Genomic DNA, 20,252 nt, shown 5'->3' on the forward strand with positions numbered 1-20,252 from the left:
GAGGGCCCAGTCTCCATTTCCAAAATGGCGCCCGTCTCTGCATTCTTCAGAGTGGACCAAGCTGTGCCCTCTCATGGCAGAAGGGTCAGAAGGGCAAAAGAAAGCTCCCTGTCACTGTGGGTCCTTTTACAGGAGGCTACTCTCATTCAGGTGGGCAGATCCTCTGTGAATCACCTCTCCCTAGGTCACACCGCTTAACCATATTGCATCGTGGATGAAGGTTCAACATGAATTTTAGAAAAGACACCATCATTCCAACCAGAGCAGTTATAAAGACTCTAGGATAATGTACTTAGCACAGCACCCAGTACTTACTTAGTAAGCACTCAAAAATGATGAGCTATGAAGAGATGCATTTTAATATGATAGGCGCATATTGGGGTGGGCAGGTAGAGAGAAGCCACCATACAACTTATCCGTTCAGTGTTCACGGAGTAAGAGGACACAGAATTGAGCATCATGCCACCCTGTCTTTGAAACATGCTCATCTATCTACATGGCTAGAGAGGAAGGTGGAATCCTTCCAATAGTGGCATTAAATGTGGGTGTCGACACATGGAGGTATGGTCTCTGATCTGCAGGAACTCTCCAAACGCCTTAGCCCTTTACATAGTCACAGTTAATGGTCACTGGGTGTCCTATTTGGTAGACATGTTGCAGCAGTTCTCAACGTCACCCCTAATCTGGGGTTATGCCTTCCCCACTTGGTAATTGATCTTGAGAGACGGAGGGGCGGTGAAATGCAGAGATTCAGAGCACAGACTGCAGAGCTAGACTGTGGATCCAACTCACATAACCAAATCCTGCATTTATGTCGCAGCCATCCTAACCTCGTGTGGCTGCCGGGAGGGTTCAGTGAGCAGCTATGTGACCATCATTTAGGATGCCGCTTAGAACAGGAGAAACCCTTCCCTATTATCTTCCAGCAAACCTGGATATCCAATATCTGTTGAATGAATGAGTCAAGTCGTTCAGGCAGAGAATAACAGGGTGTACTCAACATTCTAGAAAAATCTAACCCCACCTATCATTCCTTCGGAAAGTCTCTGAACCCATCTCTGGAGGAACTGACGCAGGGGTGAGCTCCACAGGGATGTTGGAGAGGGATTTCCAGGGCTCTCTGCCTCCACAGGTTTTTTTCCTGGTCTTTTCCCAACTTGCCAGGCCCTCTGTACCGCCCAAGAAACACCCACCCTGAGGCCAGCCGCGGGAGAGCCTTGCCTCACATTGGTCAGGAGCCGGCGGGAGGAACCCCCTGGAAATGACCTGTGTCAGGAAACAAGAAACGCAGCCCCCACCCCCCCACCCTCCCCCCCTTCCCCACCCCCCCACCCTCCCCCACCCCGTGCCGGGTTTTATCTGACCTTGATGAGAAACCCTGAAAGAAGGAGTTCAGCCGCCACATTCTCCAGCTGAGAAAGACAAGACGCCTGGGGGCTGCGTATTCTAAAGAGCCCGTGCCCGGGGGGTGTGGCTAAGACCCCAAGAATCACCGTGCCAAGGGACGGTGGACAAGTGGCTGACATTGCCTCAACCTCAGTTTCCTCGTCTGGTAACTGTGGAGCGATGATCCCTCTGTCCGCGGATCCTGTAAGCTTCACGAGGGCACCCAGGGCCTGGCATACAGGAGAGGAGAGCCGGGGCCACCTGTGCCCAGAGTCCTGCAAACTTATTCGTCTGTCCTCAGCTCGCCCAGTGGCACTGTGGGGAAAAAAGTGCACAGAGCTGAGGTCAGTTTTTCCTAAGTAAAAATAGAATCTTGCTGCCCAGGCAAGATGCATCAAGTCCACAGGAACAGGAAATGGAAATGCTGGGAAGGGAGAAAGAGCCACTTTACCGACTGAGAGCCGTCTCTCTAGCTGCCCGCTGAGCTGTCAAAGACACCAGAAGGGACCTGCTTACAGCTGAATGCTGTTGGTTCTGCATGAATTTCCTCCAAATGGAGGAATAATGACCCACATCAGTGTCCTAGGTCACTCAAAAGAAGATCAAGACGGGCACAGCAGCCTACACCTGTTATTTCCAGTGCTTGGGAGGCTGAGGCAGGAGGATCGTGGGTTCAAAGCCAGCCTCTACAAAAGTGAGCCACTAAGCAACTCAGCGAGACACTGACTCTAAGTAAAATACAGAATAGGGCTGGGGATGGGGCTCAGTGGTCGAGTGCCCCTGAGTTCAATCCCCAGTACCCCTGGTGCCCCCCCCCAAAAAAAAAATCAAGAGAAAGTGTAGCAGTAAGCAAAGCCCAAATCCCAGGGACTCTGCCTTGAGATGCTCACAGGAGAACAAGGAGACTTTCGTTTGTTTTTGTTTGGTCCTGGGGATTGAACTCAGAGGCATTTAACACTGAGCTCTATCCCCAGACCTTATTTATATATTATTCACTTTTTTAATTTGTTTGTTTTAGATCCTCATGACAGTAGAGTGTATTTTGATATATTATACATACATGGAGTATCACTTATTCTAATTAGGATCCCATTCTTGTGGCTGTACATGATGTGGAGTTCCACTGGTCCTGTATTCATACACGAACATAGGAAAGTTCTGTCTGATTCATTCCACTGTCTTTCCTATTCCCACCCCCCTCCGGTTCCCTCATTCCCCTTTGTCTAATCCAGTAAATTTCTATTCTTCCCTCCCACTTTTTTGGGTGTTAGTATTTGCATATCAGAGAGAGATTTGCATATCAGCCTTTGGTGTGGGGGCTGGAGGGGGTCACCTCTTTCAGAGCTCTGAGCTCAGGGCCCTGGGGGGGGGCAGGCAGTCAGTGAAAGTCAGTGGAATGCATCAGAGACTCCAAGACCACCCACAAAACCTCCCGTTCCCTCATTCAGTCGCTCAGTCACAAGCATTAATTGAGCACATATCAATGACACATGGGGACACGGATCCAGAATTCAGTGTTCGTTGTTGCAAGAAACAGAGAAGCCACGGACCGGCTGCCTGTGTGCAAATCCTGGGCTTCACTTTGAGTCCTCTCTCCCTCTCAGCACACACCTGAATCCTCACCAGATCCTGGCGATTCTGCCTTTGAGGTTTACCCAAATCCTATCCTATCCCCTCCACCAGGGCCACCAGGCCCTGCCTGGACGGTCGCCCGACTTTCAGATGCGCTCTGCTTCTGTTTTGCCCTGCCACACTCTGATCCTCGCACAGCACCCGGAATGTCCCTCCAACGCACTGACCATGTCACAGTGAATCCGCAGCCTGCGTGACCCTCATGTCCCCGCACCTCCCTGGCTCTCTCTGCTCTGGCCACACAGGCCAACTTGCTGTTCCTCAAACCCTGCAGCCATCTCTCTCCTCTAGCCCTTTGCCTTCCCCTCCTCACCCGGTCTAGAACGTTCTTCCTGCGTAACTGCGTGGCTTTTCCTTCTCACCGCCCAGTGCCGGTCAGGACTCCTCGTCCTCCACCAGGCCATCTCTTCTCTTCGTGTCTGTAATGGCTTGCTATGTCCCCAGCATTTGAAAGAGAGCGTCGAGAGACTGGGGGTCCCCATGGATTGATTTCCACCGTGTCCCTGAGGGCTTGGCATGAGGTGACCCAGTGAGTGGCTAAAGGGAGAGAAGAAAGGAGGTGGGGGAGGTGGGAGGGAGGGTGGGGGGGACCCAGGGAAGAATGAGAGAATAAATGAGTAAGGAAATGGCGGGGACACGTCCCTGTCACCTAAGAGCTCACAGGCTCCTGCCTGGTTCCATCCTGCACTCCTGGAAGGAGCTCCCTCCCCCAGAGGCCCCTCCCCCATCTGTCCCTCCCTGTGTCACCTCTCCTCCCTCTGACCCTGGCCACCGCCCCCCCCCATGTTACAGATTAAAGCAAGCCAAGCTGGCCTTGACGGACTGTCAAACACTCTTTGAGTCTCCTCAGAACAAACAGATTCAGCCAACTTTTCTGTTTGTTTTCTTCCTTCTTCTGTCCTTGGAATTGCACAAGAGGTCAGACAGAGGGACTGTCAACAGCTCCCTAATGCCCAGAAAGAGAGTCCAGGGCAGGAACACACACACACACACACACACACACACACACACACACACACACACGCTGCTGTCTGTCCTCCGACAGGTTTGGCATTTCTCCCATGGGACAGGAGGAGGCTGACACCCAGAAGGCCCCCCTGCCTTCGCTGGACATGAAAAATGGTTGACATCAACAGGAGACCTGTCACCCACACTGTGGGATTCCTTTCTGGAGGGTGAGGGTAGGCGTGGGGACTGAGGAATTTTTTTTTTTAATTTTGTTTGGAAATTTAAAAAAAAAAATGTTACAGTAAAACTTCCATGTGTTTTCTATAACAAAAAGAAAGCCACAAGTCCTCAATAAAACCTTGTGTACTCCAAAGAAAACAACGGCCGTGTGCAGCTACATCCTACAAACATGGATTCATTCAACAAACATGGACTGTGTGCCTTCTATGTGCCAGACCCGGCCCTGGATTGGAGGGAGGGGTTGGGAGGCCAGCATGCTATGCTGGGTGGAAGCAGACCCTGAGGGAGGTTGTGGGGGTCCTGACCACACCTGTCATCTCACATAACCTTTGCAGGGATCATCCTAGGTCTGCCTTTCTGTGGCTTAATTTTCTTTATTTAAAACCAGCTGTTTGGACCCAGTGGCACAGGCCTGTGGTCCCAACGGCACAGGAGGGTGGCTTGAGCCCAGAGTTCAAGACCAGCCCAGGCAACCCTGGGAGACCCTGTCTCAAAAAAAAAAAAAAAAAAACGGATCTTGAACCCTCTTCCTTATCAGTCCACAGAGTTCTGCCTCTTGAATTTCAAAATTTGCCAAGCTCCCTACTGTTTGGAGACACCAGTGCGTACTAAAGTTCTCTCGAGGTGGACGATTGGGTTGTTTCCAAGCTGATTTCTGGAAGAAAGGGGTTGAGAACGGAGGTCGCGGAAGGAGCTTAGGATTTTGAATAGGTTAGGGCTCAGCTGGTCCTTCTGCCTTCAAATCAAGCAATTTCCCTACCTAAGCCACGCAGAGCTGGGGACATCGCTGACATTCGCTTGATATAAAGCTATGTGGCACCTTAAGCCCTAACGTCCCTCTTGGTGGACACAATATCTTTATTTTGTTTTTATGTGGTGCTGAGAATTGAACCCAGCGCCTCATGCATACTAGGCAAGCGCGCTACCACTTGAGCCACATCCCCAGCCCCCTAACGCCCCCCTTGGTAAGTGGCAATTGTCCATTTCTGTTGATTTCTGCTGTGAGATCGAATCTTATCTTTTAGCATGGAGAACAGGACAAGGGACAGAGGCTGTGCTTCGTAAAGGCCTGTGGAAGGAGTGATTGACTGACAATACAGCAGAGGGGAGAAAGTGAATGGGCAGGTGTCGGGTGGATGAATGAACTCGTGGGCAGCCGGGTGGAAGGATGGATGCAGGATTCGTGAATGTAGGGCCTGAAGGTGAATAGATGAAAGTTACACAAAAATAGGAAAGAACAGAGTTGTGGTGTAGCTCAGTGGTCTCGTGCCTGGCCCAGCTAGCATAGGCCAGGCCCTGGGTTCAATCCCAGTGTTAGGAAAAAAAAAAAAAGAAAGAAAGAAAGAATAGATAAAGGGGGACAGACAAGCCAGGGGTGGCGCACGCCTGTCATCCCAGCGACTGGGGAGGCTGAGACAGGAGTCTCAGCCAGTCTCGGCAAAAGAGAGACCCTAAGCAACTCAGTGAGACCCTGTCTCTAAATAAAATAAAATTTAAAAAGGGCTAGGGATGTGGCTCAGTGGTTTAAGCACCTCTGGTTTCAATCTCCGGTACCAAAAAAAAAAAAAAAAAAAAAAAAAGCATGCAGACATGAACAAGTGAAGGAGTAAAGGGTGGGTGATGGCTGCCGACCATCCAAATTTATACATTAACAAATTCCAAAGATGAAGGCTTAGCAAAGTCGTAGTTGATTATTGAAGAATCCCGCCACAAGGCTCCTTGGATGCACTGAACAGCGCAGTAGGTTCTGCACCCTGCTTACCTGGGGCACTTACCGCAGAGTGGTAAGTAGACACCCCTGCAGCTCATTCTGGATGGATCTTGGTGCCTCGTGCACCCTGGGATTCCAGCCGACGTCACTATGGAAGTGATGAACACAGAGAAGAGGTGCCGGGCTCCTTGGGGACAGATGGGACCCGCCCTTGCCTCCCAGTGTCTAGACCAGAGGGTGTGACATGCCAGGAGCCCTTTGGGCCTGGGAAAACTACGGCCTACGACGGCCACCTTCATAAACCCACTTCCCTTGTCCCGAGTGTTTAAATGCCACAGCCACCACCAACAGACAGGAGGCCCCGTAGGCCTCCGTAGGCAGCCTGGTAACCATTATTCCAAAAAAGTCACAGAGATTAACAAGTCACTCCCCTTTGGATCAATGCTTCACCAGGCTTCTGCCCCAGCCTGCCTGTCAAACCCCTTTGACCAGGTGCCCCTTGGTCTCCTGATCCCTTGGCCCAGCCCCCACAGGCCCGTCAGTTAAACAAACCTCACGGGGCGCCGTCAGAGGATCTCCCACGGCAAACAAGCTTGGCCCCAGAGAGACCGGCAGCAAGGAAGGCCGGAAGATGAAGCCATCGTGTTTATCTCCAGATTGTCACCTGATGCTGTCTTTGAGAGTTGGCAGTCAGCACAGGGATCTACCTACCTCTGAGAAGAGAGGGGCAAGCGGGATTCACGGAGCACCCACCCTGTGCCTGGTGCTACACTGGGCTCTGTGTGATGTCTCCTTTTATCTAAGAGGGTGGAGACAATTTCCAGATGAAAAAAATTGAGACTCCGAGAGGTGAAGTAGCTTACCCAAGGTCACACAGCTAGCAAGAATGAGGATCTGAGGTTCGGTCTGCCTTTTTCCTGAGCCACTTTTAAAAAAATCTATTGCAATTTGTAGTTAAAAGGGCAAACGATGAAACCTGTCCCCCAGTTCGATGTCCCTTATGATGGAAAGTCCAACACACAAGGACCTGTGAATGCATTTTTCTTTTGGTGTCAAAATAAGAAATGTGTTAAAGAAAGAGGTCTTCCACAGCCCAGTGGGAAGAGAGGAGGAAGGGGGCTATTGTTGAGTGACCCCTAGGGGCCAGGGGCTCCTGATAAGAGCCCAAGCCCAGGGAGACCCTGTGCTCACGCAACTTGCGGTTCAATAAGAAAAAAAAGAGCGCCCCAGCAGGCTCTCGGGAATCCATCTGCCATTGCAAATGCTGAAAGGGAAGTCTGGGGGCACTGCAGGGCACAACAGGAAGTCCCCAAGAGACCTGGGATTCAGAGAGGGCTTCCAGGAGGAAGGGACATTTGAACTGAGGTTGGAAACACAGGTAGTCATCCGTCCGATCAAAGCAGATGGAAAGACCTTTTCAGGTAAAGAAATGCAAAGGTCCAAGCATGATGTGGCCCCTGAGCGTGGGAGGAAGTTAGTGGGGCGGGATCAGGGACAGAAAGAGCCATCTCATGAGAAAAGAGAGTTCTTCAGAACCAGGGCACGTGGGGCTTGGTGAGCCCCTGAGATGGACCCAGAAACACGTTCTCCAGGTCCCCTTGTAAGGAAAAGGCTGCTCCAGGGGCTGAGAGCCCTGTCAGCAGGTGACCTTCAGCCATCAGCCCCGTCCAGGACTCTCCTAAAGCAGAGGCTAGCTCAAGGTCACACCCGTCTGTGCCTGGGGTCACAGGACACCTGTGTTCAGGTAAAAGAAGGGACAGCAGGCCCCCTAACAGGAGAACCCAAGGACTTCCTGGGGTTCCCACCCTCTCCTGACCTGCAGCGGCCAGATGGCCTGTCCCCATGGCAACAGGAGAGGTGGAGAGACTAAGGCATCCTTCTCTCCAGCCTCCAGGCTCCCTTCTGGTCTGTTCCTGGTTACAGAGACAGGATGAGGTGAGGAGCTTCACTGTCATTGGGCATCTCAACTTGCTAGTCCAATGCAGGTATGATGTAGTCATTGTTTCTAGAAAATTCTTTTCTACATTCTTAAAAAAAAAATGTGTGCATGGCTTAGTCCTAGGTGTTTGAGAATAATGTCTAAGATATGGTCCTTGCCTTCAAGGACCTGCTGGCGATGGGTGATTATTCCTGATAAAAAACACTTGAGTCCACTACAGGGAGTGTGATTCACTTTTCAGCCATTATGTCATGAATTATCTGCACATACATATGGAAAGAGTAACATCATCGTCACTCTGTTTAGATGAAGTGGGATGCAAAAATGTTTAGCTTAGCGCACGGCAGGTGATCGATGAGTACTGGAGGGACAAGTGCGGAACCATCCGGGGGCAGATAGACCAGCTGCCTCCTTGGCCCCTCCTGCTGCCCTCAGGTAGACAGCTGAGGACACTCCCCAGTTCCCCTGCAGCTGGGTCTCGCTTGAGACCTAGTTCTGGCCACTGGGATGGGGCAGAAGTGGTCAACTTCACATCCGGGCTTTTCCCACAAAAACTGCCCCTAGGATCCTCCATCAGTGAAGTGGAGAAACTGGGGCCCTACAGGACAGCAGAGTCACAAAATGGAAAGACCCTGAGCCTGTAAGTGATTGCATGAAAGTCATCCCACCAGTGAGGACCACCTGCTTCGCCTGAGGAGTGAAACAGATGACTTTCCATCAGGTGGGGTATTGGAGCTACTTGTTACACAGCAAGCTTTTCCTGCCTCTGCCACCCGGATGCTCCCTACTGTTGCTGACTTCCAAACCCATCCCTCATGAGTGCTACAGTATGGACCTTAAGTGGCCTCTAAATGTCCATGGGGTAAAGGCTTGGTTCTCCCATGAGGGAAGAGGAAGGAGGGAAGGAGGTGATGGGATGAGTCCTTGAAGGATTAGTGGGACCCCAGCTCCTTCCTCTTCCTCTGTTTTGCTCTCTGGCCATATAGGTGGATCTACTCCATCATGTGCTCCCACCATGATGTGCCCTAACAGACCCAGAGCAGTTGGGCCAACAATTAATAGACTGAAATCTCTAAAACTGAGAGCCAAAAGAAACCTTTTCTCTTTGTAAGTTGGACTCTCCAGGTATTTTTGTCATAGTAATGGAAAACAGGCCATTAAACCTTATAACACTTTCATGTGAGTCAGAAAAAGGTACCTACCCTACCCTCCTTGCGGACCCTGTCCTTTATCCCCCTGCTTCTCATCAAGACTGACAGTTTCCCAGACATCCGTCATTCTTGCATTTCATTGGTGATTTCTGCAACAACCACATACCCGCTCTGTGTTGTTGAATACATTTTTACTTTCAAAGGGCAACAGTAACTATCTGTGGCTACAGTAATTGGAAATACAGGCTCTTTAAGTGACAATAAGAACAAATCTAAGAATATAAAACATGGCTGCTGCATTCTAGGTGGGTAACTCTGACCAGGGCCCAGTCCCTAAAGGTTACCGTCTTTGTGATTGAAAGAGGGCAGGGGTTGGGGGCAGGCGAGGGTAGGAGCATAAAGAAGTGACAGCATCAACGTCAAAGCTGCTACTTGAAGAAATCATAAGGCGTGAGTGGGAACAGAAGACGGGCTGCACTTTTCACTGTGTGGTCTAAGGTATCTATGTCCTCTCCTTGTCCCTTTCAAAAACCTGTCCCACAGAAGAAAGCCTGCTCTGGAAGGTCACTAAGATGAACCGTGGTCAGTTTCCAGGTCCTAAATCCAGGCTTAGAACCACTGACATCCAGAGGGTCTTTGGCATTTCATTTTCCACCCTGGTTCACCCTGCACCACCTCCACCAGCCCCGGCTTGCAAGGGAGCAGAGCCCCGGGGGCCTTCCCGCTCCTGGTTTGAAAAGTGGGAAACAATTCACCCGGGTTTTCCCAGGTAGGATCACCCTCGTCATTTCTCTGCACGACCCCCCATTCATCTGCTCCAAGATCCTTTTCCCCCACACACTCTCTCTGTCCTTTGCCCCACCACCCAATCCCAAGAAACCATACCTTGGTGCCAAAGATGTTTGGCTGCAGTAGAGTGTAGATTCCCAGGCCCCACCCCTGAGTCCTAGGGAAAAAGCAAAGCACACGCCCACACACCTAAGGAAGGGAGGGGCTGTTATGTGTGTGTTGTGTTACGTGAGTGTTTGGGGGGGTGGTTCAAACCCTTCTTCCAGCCTGCTTAACCTGTCGATATCATTAGTTATTATTTTAATGACTTTGCAAGTGGATCTGCACAACAATAGCATGCATAAGATCTAATAATTAATAAATAATAATATTTTAAAATACACAAGAGTTGTTGTTATTCTAAAGCTCCGCCCAGAGAGATCCCCTGCTAACCTTGAGTGAACTGCATTACCTTGCCAGTTTTTCCTTGACTTATAATATTTCAGCTTGACGCTCCCTGACAGTCCTATCTAGCCCTAAATGTTTATGACTTAGTAATTCCACAAAGTATTTACAAAAGTCCCTGCCACTGGACAGACAGCCTGGAACTCTGCCACCTACTAGCTGTGTGTCCTTGAGCAAATCACTGAACCCCTCTGTGTTCATATCCTCATCTCTATAAATAGGGAGAAGGACAGTATCTAGCTGGTGAGACCCCAGGGAGGATTCAACAAGTTGGACCCATTAGAAACATTTCACGCAGCACGTGGAATGAAGCAGGAATTAAACACAATGGGGATGGAAACCACACAGGGTGACTGTGCCTTATCATTTTGTGCTGAGGAAATTAGGGATGTTTGAAACAGCCCCTGGGAGATGACATTGAGAGGGCATTTAGAGAGGATCACAATGGCCCTCCTGCAGGGACGGTGGTTTATGGTCATTTTAAATAATTATACTTTTCAACTGGAGAAGGAATAGTACTGATTCCATCAAAGGTGTCTGTATCCTGATCCCCAGAACATATAAAAATGTTTTGTCACCTTGTGAAGCAAAATGGCTTTGTGGATGAATGAAGCTAAGGACCTGGAGATGAGAGATTGTCCTGGATTATTCTGGCAGGCCCAGGGGCATCTCAGGGTCCTTACAAGAGGGGAGGGGGAGATTCAGAGCCAGAGAAGGAAATTCAAAGAAGCAAAATACGATGCAGGGACCAGGATGCAGGTGGCCACTAGCAGCTGCCTGTGGTGTCCACCATCCATCAGTGGTGTCCACTATCTCTTTTATGTGTTTACTGGTCCATTGTTTACCCATTCCTTGAAGAAATGTCTATTTTAGATCCTTTTTCAACTGGGTTATTTATATTTTGTTGAGTTGTAAGAGTCTGCACGGGTTCCAGATACTAACCCTTTATCGAGGATATTTAGAAAAAATGTTCTTCTACTCTGTGAATTATCATTTCACTTTCTTTTTGGTTATTTTTAGAAGTACAAAGGTTTTTAATCTTAGGGAAGTCTAGTTTGTCTATTTTTTTCTTTTTATTGTAGGTGATTTGGGCATCCTTTGACTACTTATTTAAATGAGAAAATAATATCTGTAAAATATTTAGCACAGGAAACGACATATGGTAAATACCTGCTCAAAACTGAGTTGCTACTGTTAATGATCTGAAGAGGCTGTAACATAGTATCTATGGCAGGACCTTGAATGACTACCCTGAAAAGTCAGGGTACCCTCTATATTCTCATCAGGACAGCAAGACCTGAGAGGTTACATAATGCAGGGGGTCAAGCCAGGATTCGCACCCAGATCCCATCAGACTCTGAGTCCTGTGCTCTTCCCAGTTTCCAGCACCAATCAGCCTCAGCACTTTTCTGGACCCTCTGAGCCGGGAAAAATTGGGTGCCTGGCCTAAGTGAGACTACCGTCACTCAAGAAATAGAGCATGCTCACAGGAACACGGTACAGTGCCTGGTTGAGGAGGGGGTAATCATACTCTGTAAATAAATCATGCTCAAAGAAGGACAGGGTTCTGTGCCGAGGTAGCTGCTACAGGACAGAGGGACGTGGAGAGGGGAGAGAATTCTGCCACACCTAGAAAGACTGGGGGGAGGGGAGCGGTTCCTGGAGGTGGGACCTGGGTGTTTGAAGCAGGAACATCCTGAGTAAATAAAGACGGGCAGGCAGATACGATAAAGAAACAGCACTGACTCCACAAAAGAGTTTGTGTTGGGTCAAAGGGGACACAACCTCTAGTAGGAAATAATGATGATAACAACCAGTAGGACATCAATGATTATTCACACGCCAGGCACTATTCTAAAGCCTATAGGAGCTCACCTAGTCCTGGTGGTGATCCTGTAAAGCAAATAACATTATCATTCCCATTTTACAGGTGAGAAAACAGAGGCTCAGAGATACTCCATGATTTGGCCCAGGTTACAAACTAGAACTGAGAGAAAACCAAATTCAGCTCAGGCTTACGACAAATGGTAGAAAGTAATACGTTGGTGAAATTGTTGGCCACTAGAGGAAAGGCTATAAATCTAGATATTCACAAGTCTAATCCAGACATTTTTGGATTCAGATCATGACTCTACCTGCTCCCTGGCTTTGAATCCTACACAAGTTTTGTTGTAACTTTCCTGAGTCCAGTTTTTCAGTTTCCAGAGGATGGATGTGAGGATTTCCAGAAATCAGAGTTGTCAAGTTGATTGTCAATAAGTATGTAAATTTGTAGAGTGCTGACATTTTCTTTCAGGTCAAAGGTCTTTGAAACCAGCAGAGGCCCAAAGACGTGAGCAAGAATATTGAGGAACCTTCCAACACCGTCCTTGGACATGACCGTCCTTGGACATGACCCCTCCCGGAGGCAAATCCCAGCACAGCCACTTCCTAGCTCTGCACCTAGAAATAGGGCCAGGACCTCTTTGACTCTCACTTTCCAAATATAGAAAGGGGCAGAAGTAAGATCTGTCTCCAAGGGTCCTGAGGAGGGCAAACATCAGGATGCCACATGAAGAGCTGGGAACAGGCTGGCCCCGCCCACGTTCCTGAGAGGGTTCACTGTCTTTATTGCAAAGCATAAGGCTACGGGCATTCCAAGACGGCAGGGCAGAGCACAGGAGTGATTCCCAAGGACAGCGGGGCCTGTGCATCAGACACTTTCCGTGGGAGGCCAAGGGTGCCTGCTATCATGCTGCCAGCAATAGCTGTGGGTGTCATGGCCTCGGAGCCTCCCCACTAGAATCCAACAGTCCCCAGAGCACTGAGGACAGAAGGTGGGAGGGCCTCCATCTGCAACTGAAAAGATGTCAGCAACCACCCTCAGCCCCGCCCGTGTGCACACACCCCGTAAGCGGGCATGCACATGTGCACGTGTGCGCACGCACACACACACATACAGCCCAGGAACCCACCATTGTGTGACGCAGCCTGAACTTTCTACTGCTCCAGTTGGAGTCAGCAGCAGCAGCAGCAGCAAGTGATTACTTCCCAAGTCCTATTTATGGCAGTTTTGTTTGGAAGGCGTCAGGGAGGGGGTGGGGGAGTAGGCGGATATTGTTGTTTTTCAGAAAGTCTATTTAAAAAGCAGAATGCGTGACCCATTGGGTTTGAAACAATAAGGATAAGCCACGCTGTGGGCGATGTTTTTCCCTCCGTTTGGGCTTTTGTTGGGCTCAAATCTGAAATGACGGTGAACATGGGTATCCTATTGCACTGCTAGATAAGGGTCTAATAAACCCCTTAATTTATTAAACAGATCAAGCCATCTTAAACGAGATCCTAAATATCTGAATCGGCTCCTGGGGGACCTCTGCAGGAGAGTTCGCAGGTGCCCTTGGCAGCTGGCTGGGATCCCAGTTCTGCCCGGGGGTCTAGTCGTGTGTTTGGCTCCTTGGTCCTCTGTCTAGGCAAGGGGTGCCCGGCACCTTGATGGACTTTCCCTCAACGGGCAGGCAGAGAGGAAGCAAATTTGGACTCTGCCTTTTACTTGCTGTGACAAACGATGATGGGAGCATTCTGAGCCTCCCTGTCCCAAACCGATAAGGGTGATAAGAATCATTCTCATTCATGTGATCATTCATTTGTTCAAGTGTTTTTTGAGTGCCAACCTCCAGGGGCAGGCAACATTCCAGGCACGAGCAAAGAGGAATGGAAAGAGACTCCATTCTTGGGCCACAGGTTAGACCATAAACAAGAGAGCAGGAAAACTTCATGACAGTCACATGGAGAACAGTCCAGCAAGGAAGGGAGATGGGGAGGGAGGGAGGGAGGGGGGAGAGAGAGAGAGAGAGAGAGAGAGAGAGAGAGAGAGAGAGAGAGAGAGAGAGAGAGAGAGAATGTGTGTGTGTGTGTGGGGGGGTTGGGGTACTTTATAGAGTACCCCAGAGAAACCTCACTGAGGAAGTGACATTGGAGACAAAAACTGAAGGTGAGAACAAACCCCAAGAGAGTTTCAGGCAGAAGGCCAGCAAAGGCCCCCAGGTAGGAGTTTGCTGGGTATATTGGGAACCGTGAAGGAAGTGGGTGTGAGGGTGGGGAGCAGGTGGTGACATCGAAGACAGTGGTCCACGGGCCTCATAGGTGTGCAATGGCCAGGTTTTTGATGATGAACACATGAGAGGGAGAAAGTGAGTGGACAGCGTATGCAGAAACCAGTCAGCCATCAGGACACTCGCCCTGAGACGCCCATGGACTTGCCCAAGGTCACTCTTGTGAAGAACTTAAGGTTGAATTTCAGAACCTGCCTTGTTACCCCAAGGGTTCTTTTTTTTTTTCTTAAATCATAGACAGGGATGAAAATCTCCACTGATGCTGTGAGAAACAGAACATCCTGCGGTCCGTTTTCAGAATATACTATTGAGCTTTCATTGGGATGTAGGATCCAATTGTGGCTCTTTTAACTATAGCCCTCCCCTTTGCCCGCCCCAATATTAAAATGAACCAATCACGTAGAAGGCAAGCCTGAGCTCCTCCTATCAGAGCAAGGGGCAGTGCTGCCAGGGATAACAGGCAGACCGCCTGCCCAGTGTGCTTCCTTGCCAGACTTAGGGTAGCCTGCGCTTCTGCAGAGGTGAAGTTGGCCTGGCACGCCTTTGAATCCCTGCGCACTGGCACTCGGGGACTTGTCATAAAGCCTTCCCCTCCACCCAGCTCCAAATGTCTAAGGTTGCCATTGTGGAATGAAGGATTTCTGCTCCTCATCCTACAACTCAAGGGACAGTCCCACCACCAACAACAAATGTCGACAGTGTCCAGGTTGGGAAACTTGGCTTAGGGGCAGGGCCCTAAATCTATCCTGACCTTTCTTCCTCTTCAAACTCCCATTGTTCCACACCCCCACGTGGTGATTCCCAAGGGAGGGAGGAGAGCTGATAGCAGGACTGAATGGGGGGCGGCACCCACTGCCCCCTCCACCCCCTGGGACCAGGTGGGGTTCCTGGCTTGGATGGACCACTCAGCCCTGCTTCCCCTTCCAGAGATCTTTGGATCAACAAGTTGAAGGTATTAGCAGGGACTGGGGAAAAGGGTGGAGCTGGAAGCACAGTTTTCCAAAATAAAGTCATAGATGAGAGATTAAGATCCAGGAGACTGCCCAACCCCCATCGGAGCACAAAGCCTTCATCCCAGGCTTCCCTTCAGCATGGTCAGCAGATGTGATCAGGGTGACCCGGGAAAACAATATCTTGGTTCTCCAGGGCAGAGCTCAGTACTCTTCCATCCAAACCAGTCCACGCCCCATTCACAAGGCTCTGGGCTCCAGGGATAACTTCCCAAGCCACTGTGGAGGAGGGGTTGGAATTGAGAGCAAGTTTTAACAGCGCTGCCAGCCTGTGTTTCATTCACTCACTCAACAATGTCCACAGGAGTCCACTGTGTTTCAGGGTCTCTTACCAATTATTTCTGTTCTGTGCTGGGGATGTGGCTCAGTGCTAGAGCACTTGCCTAGCACACACCAGGTCCTGGGTTCAATCTGCAGAGCCACTAAAACAAAACAAACAAACCAACAAACAAAATCAACTATCCCTGTTCTAAAGGAGGTACTGACCATCTCAAAGACCAAAAAAACAGACTCATAGGAGGAGAGCACATTGCCCAATGCCACACAGGGAGGAGAGGGCTCAAATCAATCTATTTAACTATAAAATCTAAGCTTCTCTACTGTGGCAGTGCCCAGCCCTGCAAACCCTAGGAGACTTTACAACCAACACCTAAGACTAGATGTTAAGAAGCCTGGATATAGGTATGATCAGGAACCATCATTCATGTTTGTACCTTATTTTTCAAATCTTCTCAAAAGAAGAGCAAATTGGAGTCTGTGGTCTTGCTAATAAAAAATAAGGGCAAGAGATTCCAGTAATTGAATGAATATCACGTGTTCATGTATCACATACCATTCATCCATACCATTCATTCGAATCCGTGCTACGATATTGAGATTATCGCGGCTCCCATTTCACAGGTGGAAAAATACAGACTCCTCGAGGCCTGTCACTAAGAAGCAACAGAGTCACAGCTGGAAGTGAGGTCTGTCTGGTTCCAAAGCCCTGAGAGAGCACAGCATGGGTTTGGGTCTCTCCTCATCTTGGGCTTCTTTCATCTTGGGCTAAAGCAGCTCTGAGAATTGCAACCTGCAAGAGGGACGTGGGACTGACCTGCACCTGTGCCCAAGGCCTTTCTTTCCTAGAGAATAATCTGGCTTTTATACAGCATCAGGCCAAGAGCCCCAGCTTGGCCTTGAGAATTCTCAATAGGAACAGGTCTACCCCACCCCTCTTGCCTGTCTGCACCTGCAGATTTTCTTAAAATTCAGACATCAGGGAACTCACTCAGACAAAGTCCCGTGCTGAGCCCTTTGAAGAAGGATGTTCCAGGATGGTCCTTGCCATCATCTTAACTGTTGCAAGATCAAGTCCTCCTCACCTCCCCCTCCCCCTCTGCTTAAAGCCTCCACAGATGAAGATGCTCATCAGACCCAAATTTCTTATATAGCCCCTGCTGACTTGACCAAGCCAAGTCTCAACCTCTCCCGCTGCTTATTAAACACCCTTTACAGCCCATAGGCCTTTGCATTTATTGTCTCCACTTGAGATACCAATCTCTCCATTCTTTCCTGGCTGCATCTCCTCTTAGGTATGGCCTGGTGGGTAGATGGGAGCTGTATAAAGTTTTAGAACAGAAGAGTTTGCCAGAGACAGGATTCACTTTTAATGAACATCTACAAAGGGGCTGAGAGCGTATGACCTTCAGTTTACTCCTTTCAACCATTGCATTAGGTCGGTTGTTTGATAGATGAGGAAACTGAGGTCTAAGCAGGCCTTGTCCCTTCTCAGGTTGTCCTTTCTGGTTTCCCAGGGTGAGGGTCAGATTTAAACCTCTGCCCGCGGTCTGCCAGCTCCTGCTCCCAATCCATGCCCTCAGAGCCCTTTGAGTTGCGAGCTTGGAAAACTCTTGCAAGATCAGCTCTAGGGCCATTCAGTAGTCCCCATGGAAGGTGGCAGTCTTCACAAAGTGTCACTCACCTCCCAGGGGGCAGGATATGCCATGATTTGGACTTTGTGGGCAGTTGACCAATTTACTGGAGCATAAAAGAACAAAAACACCAAGAGAATAGATCTGTGCAGTCAATCTGGGGCTTACCGGCTTGTCACATCCTAGCTACCCGTAATTACAGTCCCAAACACGAGAAATCTGGGCCAATGGAGGACAAAGAGTCCCCACAGTGGCTGGCTTGGCTGGCGACCTGTCAAGGTGGTTATGATCCTACCTTCAGCCTTTCCACACAACCTTGAGCTCTGTCAGCCGGCTCTGAAGACAGCTGTCCTTCCCGGTTATCTGCAGATCTGCAGCACAGAGCGGAAAATCCCAACAAGGCTTACATTGCCACCCAGGGCTTGGTGGCAGAGAAGGTGTGTGGCCTTTGATAGAGTTGTCACCGATGCCTACAAGTCCAGGAACACCCCCCAGGAAAAATCCCTTCAGGAGCACAGAGGCGGGAAGCGACGGAGAGATCCTTCTGATTTGGGATGGCCAGGAAGGCTCGCTTGGCCCATCCTACGGGGCACTTAGGAAACCTGATAGTCTGAGGCGTGACTGACAAACTGGTTCAGGAAAGGGTCAGATGAGAAATATTTCTGACTTTGTGTACCACAGGATCTTTGTTCCAACTACACAGCCCCGCCCTTGCACCACCAAAGCCTTGGGAGAGAGCCTACAAGTGAAGGAATTCACTGAGCACGGCCATCTGTCCATCAAATAGGCAATGGTTCAAGGTTCGCATCTGAGCTGTTGCTCCTCAACCGCGGCTTTGCAAAGCATGAGACCGTCTCACATCCATATCTTCATTTCACGGAATCGTCTTTCGTCCAACCTAGAAAGAATGAGGAAATTTTTCCCAAAAAGGGAATGAATGGGATTTTGAGTCCCTGGGTCAGGTGGGAGACAACTGAGGGAAGGTCAGACCCGGTCAATGTTGCATCCTTGGTGTCTAGGAAATGCCTGGCACAAGTAGGTGCTCTTGTTAAATGGATGGATCTGCCCAGCTTCTGGCTATAACCCAAAAACATTCTTAGGCAGGCTTTTTTCTGCCCATTCAATTATAGCCTGGCACGTCCCAGGAGCCTCAAAAGGGATCAGACTGAAGTTCTCATGCTTGGCAGAAGCCCTGCACTTGGCCTCCAAGACGAGGCAGAGTCGTCCTACCCTCTCGTCCCCTGAGCTAACCTCGCTGGTTAATCTCCATTCAGGGATGTAAGCTGGTTAAGCAGGGAACACTTCTGTGAGCATCACCACATGAATCACGGGGTGACTGTTCCGTCTTTAATTGCTTCTAAAAAGCAGACCAGCTTTTCCTAATTGGTTACAGTGAACATGTGTTACTTTTTGTAATTTTTCTTTAAAAAAAATTTAAAAAAAAACCCAAAAACGCAAACTCTTTCCGTGTGCAAACTGGAATAGGAAACCACGAAGAGATGTTGTCTAAAATACTTTGACCAAGTTTCTACACATTCAGAGCCGGTGCTTGATTGTTAATAAATGCCATTCCCGGGTGCAGCCCCCAGCCCCTTTGATGGCGATGGTTCTGGAACTCTGCTTGCAGAAATCTGACCGTAGGTGAGTCCGACGCAGGTAGAACTGGAATGGAATCGGCTTCGGCAAAACACTGTCCTATTCAGTGCCACTAATTGACTTTTATGAACTGCTACAGCTTGCAAGAGGAACATCTAAGACACCAAAGGACCCCCTCCCTGCAAAACCAGCTCTACATTAAAAAGAAAAATCGCCCTGGACATCCTGTGGCTGCCCGCAAGGAACCAGCCTGTGAATCACTTTTCTCCTAGTTTATGTCTAGGTCATCTGTGTTGGAGGGGCCTCGGACTCCAAAGCAACCTGGGCTTGCTTACTCACGCTAATTGCCACCCCGGGCTGTGAATTTCATGTTACTGCTCTGCTGGGTGATTCATGTGGTAAATTACACACTTGAGATTTCACCAAGATTGGCCCTCTAATCCCAAACTCACTTAACATGCTCACACACCCCCAGAACTGGCAGCTGGGAACGAGGGAGCAGGGCCGGGGGACCTCACCCGATGCCTCTTGAATCCCTGTCCCCACCCCTTGTTCTCCTTGGCATCTGTCCTCGGGCCGTTCTGACGCTCCCTTCCCCGCAGCAGGCAGGGCCCTACTTGCAGACAACTGTCCTGGCCACGTCATCCTCTCCCAGGGACAGCTTATGGATTAGACCGCACTCTATTTAATAGGAGGAAGAAGGTAGATGGACAGGGTTCCACCTTCTTCCTACCCCTTGACAGGTGACACTTCACTTCCGCCTCTGCTGGGCTTACCTGGCAGAAGCCTCCGGATTCGTCTTCCCAAAGCACCGTTTGGATCAAGTGGCTCCCAGGTCAAGCATCTTCTGTGGCTCCCTCTGGCTACGGTTTAAAATCTCCACCCTTCCAGTGGATTTTCCCTGTCCAGCTCTGCTCTGGCTATGTACGGCTGTGTAGCAAACCGCTCTGAGCTTAGAGTAGTAAAGCAGAGACAATTGTGTCTTCTTCTTATCTCCTGGTGACCTTCAGAACCAGACTTGGCAGCTTCATTGCCAGGCAACTTGCAAAAAAAAAAAAAAAAGTGCTCATAGTCAAGGGGAGGGGGCTGCCGTCCACTACTTGATAAGAGGGGTATCGGAATTTGCGGATGTTTCGAAGCCTCTAAGTCCCCAACTCACTTTCAAACAGATGGGCCAGAATTTCCTTTCTCAAGCAGGTCACTGGTCTCCAGTCAAACTATTCTACTAATTATTAAAAAAAAAAAAATGACACCTCCAACTTGTCCAGTCTGAAACTCCATGCACCCCCTTATCTCTGGAAGGAATGCACCACCCTGTCCCCTGGCAATCACCTGCATGACCAAACCCTTCTGCCCATGCAAGCCCAATGCGTCCTTACACCCCCCATGAGCTCAGTTTCTTTCT

At 49.6% G+C, this 20,252-nt stretch overlaps 1 long non-coding RNA gene across 20 annotated transcripts in view; it reads right to left on the minus strand.

The window, feature by feature from the left end:
- Positions 1-19,831, minus strand: part of LOC144375215 (uncharacterized) — a 29,514-nt gene extending 9,683 nt beyond the window's left edge. For 3 of the 20 annotated variants that reach the window (XR_013434750.1, XR_013434748.1, XR_013434744.1), the window contains exons 1-6: positions 19,624-19,831; positions 17,547-18,149; positions 5,969-15,763; positions 3,332-3,555; positions 1,365-1,701; positions 1-1,255 (exon numbers count right to left, since the gene is read on the minus strand). The exon at positions 1-1,255 is cut by the window's left edge and continues 59 nt beyond it. This is a non-coding gene — a long non-coding RNA (uncharacterized LOC144375215). Of the gene's footprint in view, positions 1,256-1,364; positions 1,702-3,331; positions 3,556-5,968; positions 15,764-16,173; positions 16,274-17,546; positions 18,150-19,623 lie in introns of all 20 variants that reach the window. The other 17 variants (XR_013434753.1, XR_013434755.1, XR_013434760.1 and 14 more) reach the window with 17 other exon arrangements.
- Positions 19,832-20,252: the final 421 nt, after the last annotated feature.

This window comes from Ictidomys tridecemlineatus, chromosome 2 (genome assembly GCF_052094955.1).
Source record: "Ictidomys tridecemlineatus isolate mIctTri1 chromosome 2, mIctTri1.hap1, whole genome shotgun sequence".
Taxonomy (NCBI): domain Eukaryota; kingdom Metazoa; phylum Chordata; class Mammalia; order Rodentia; family Sciuridae; genus Ictidomys; species Ictidomys tridecemlineatus.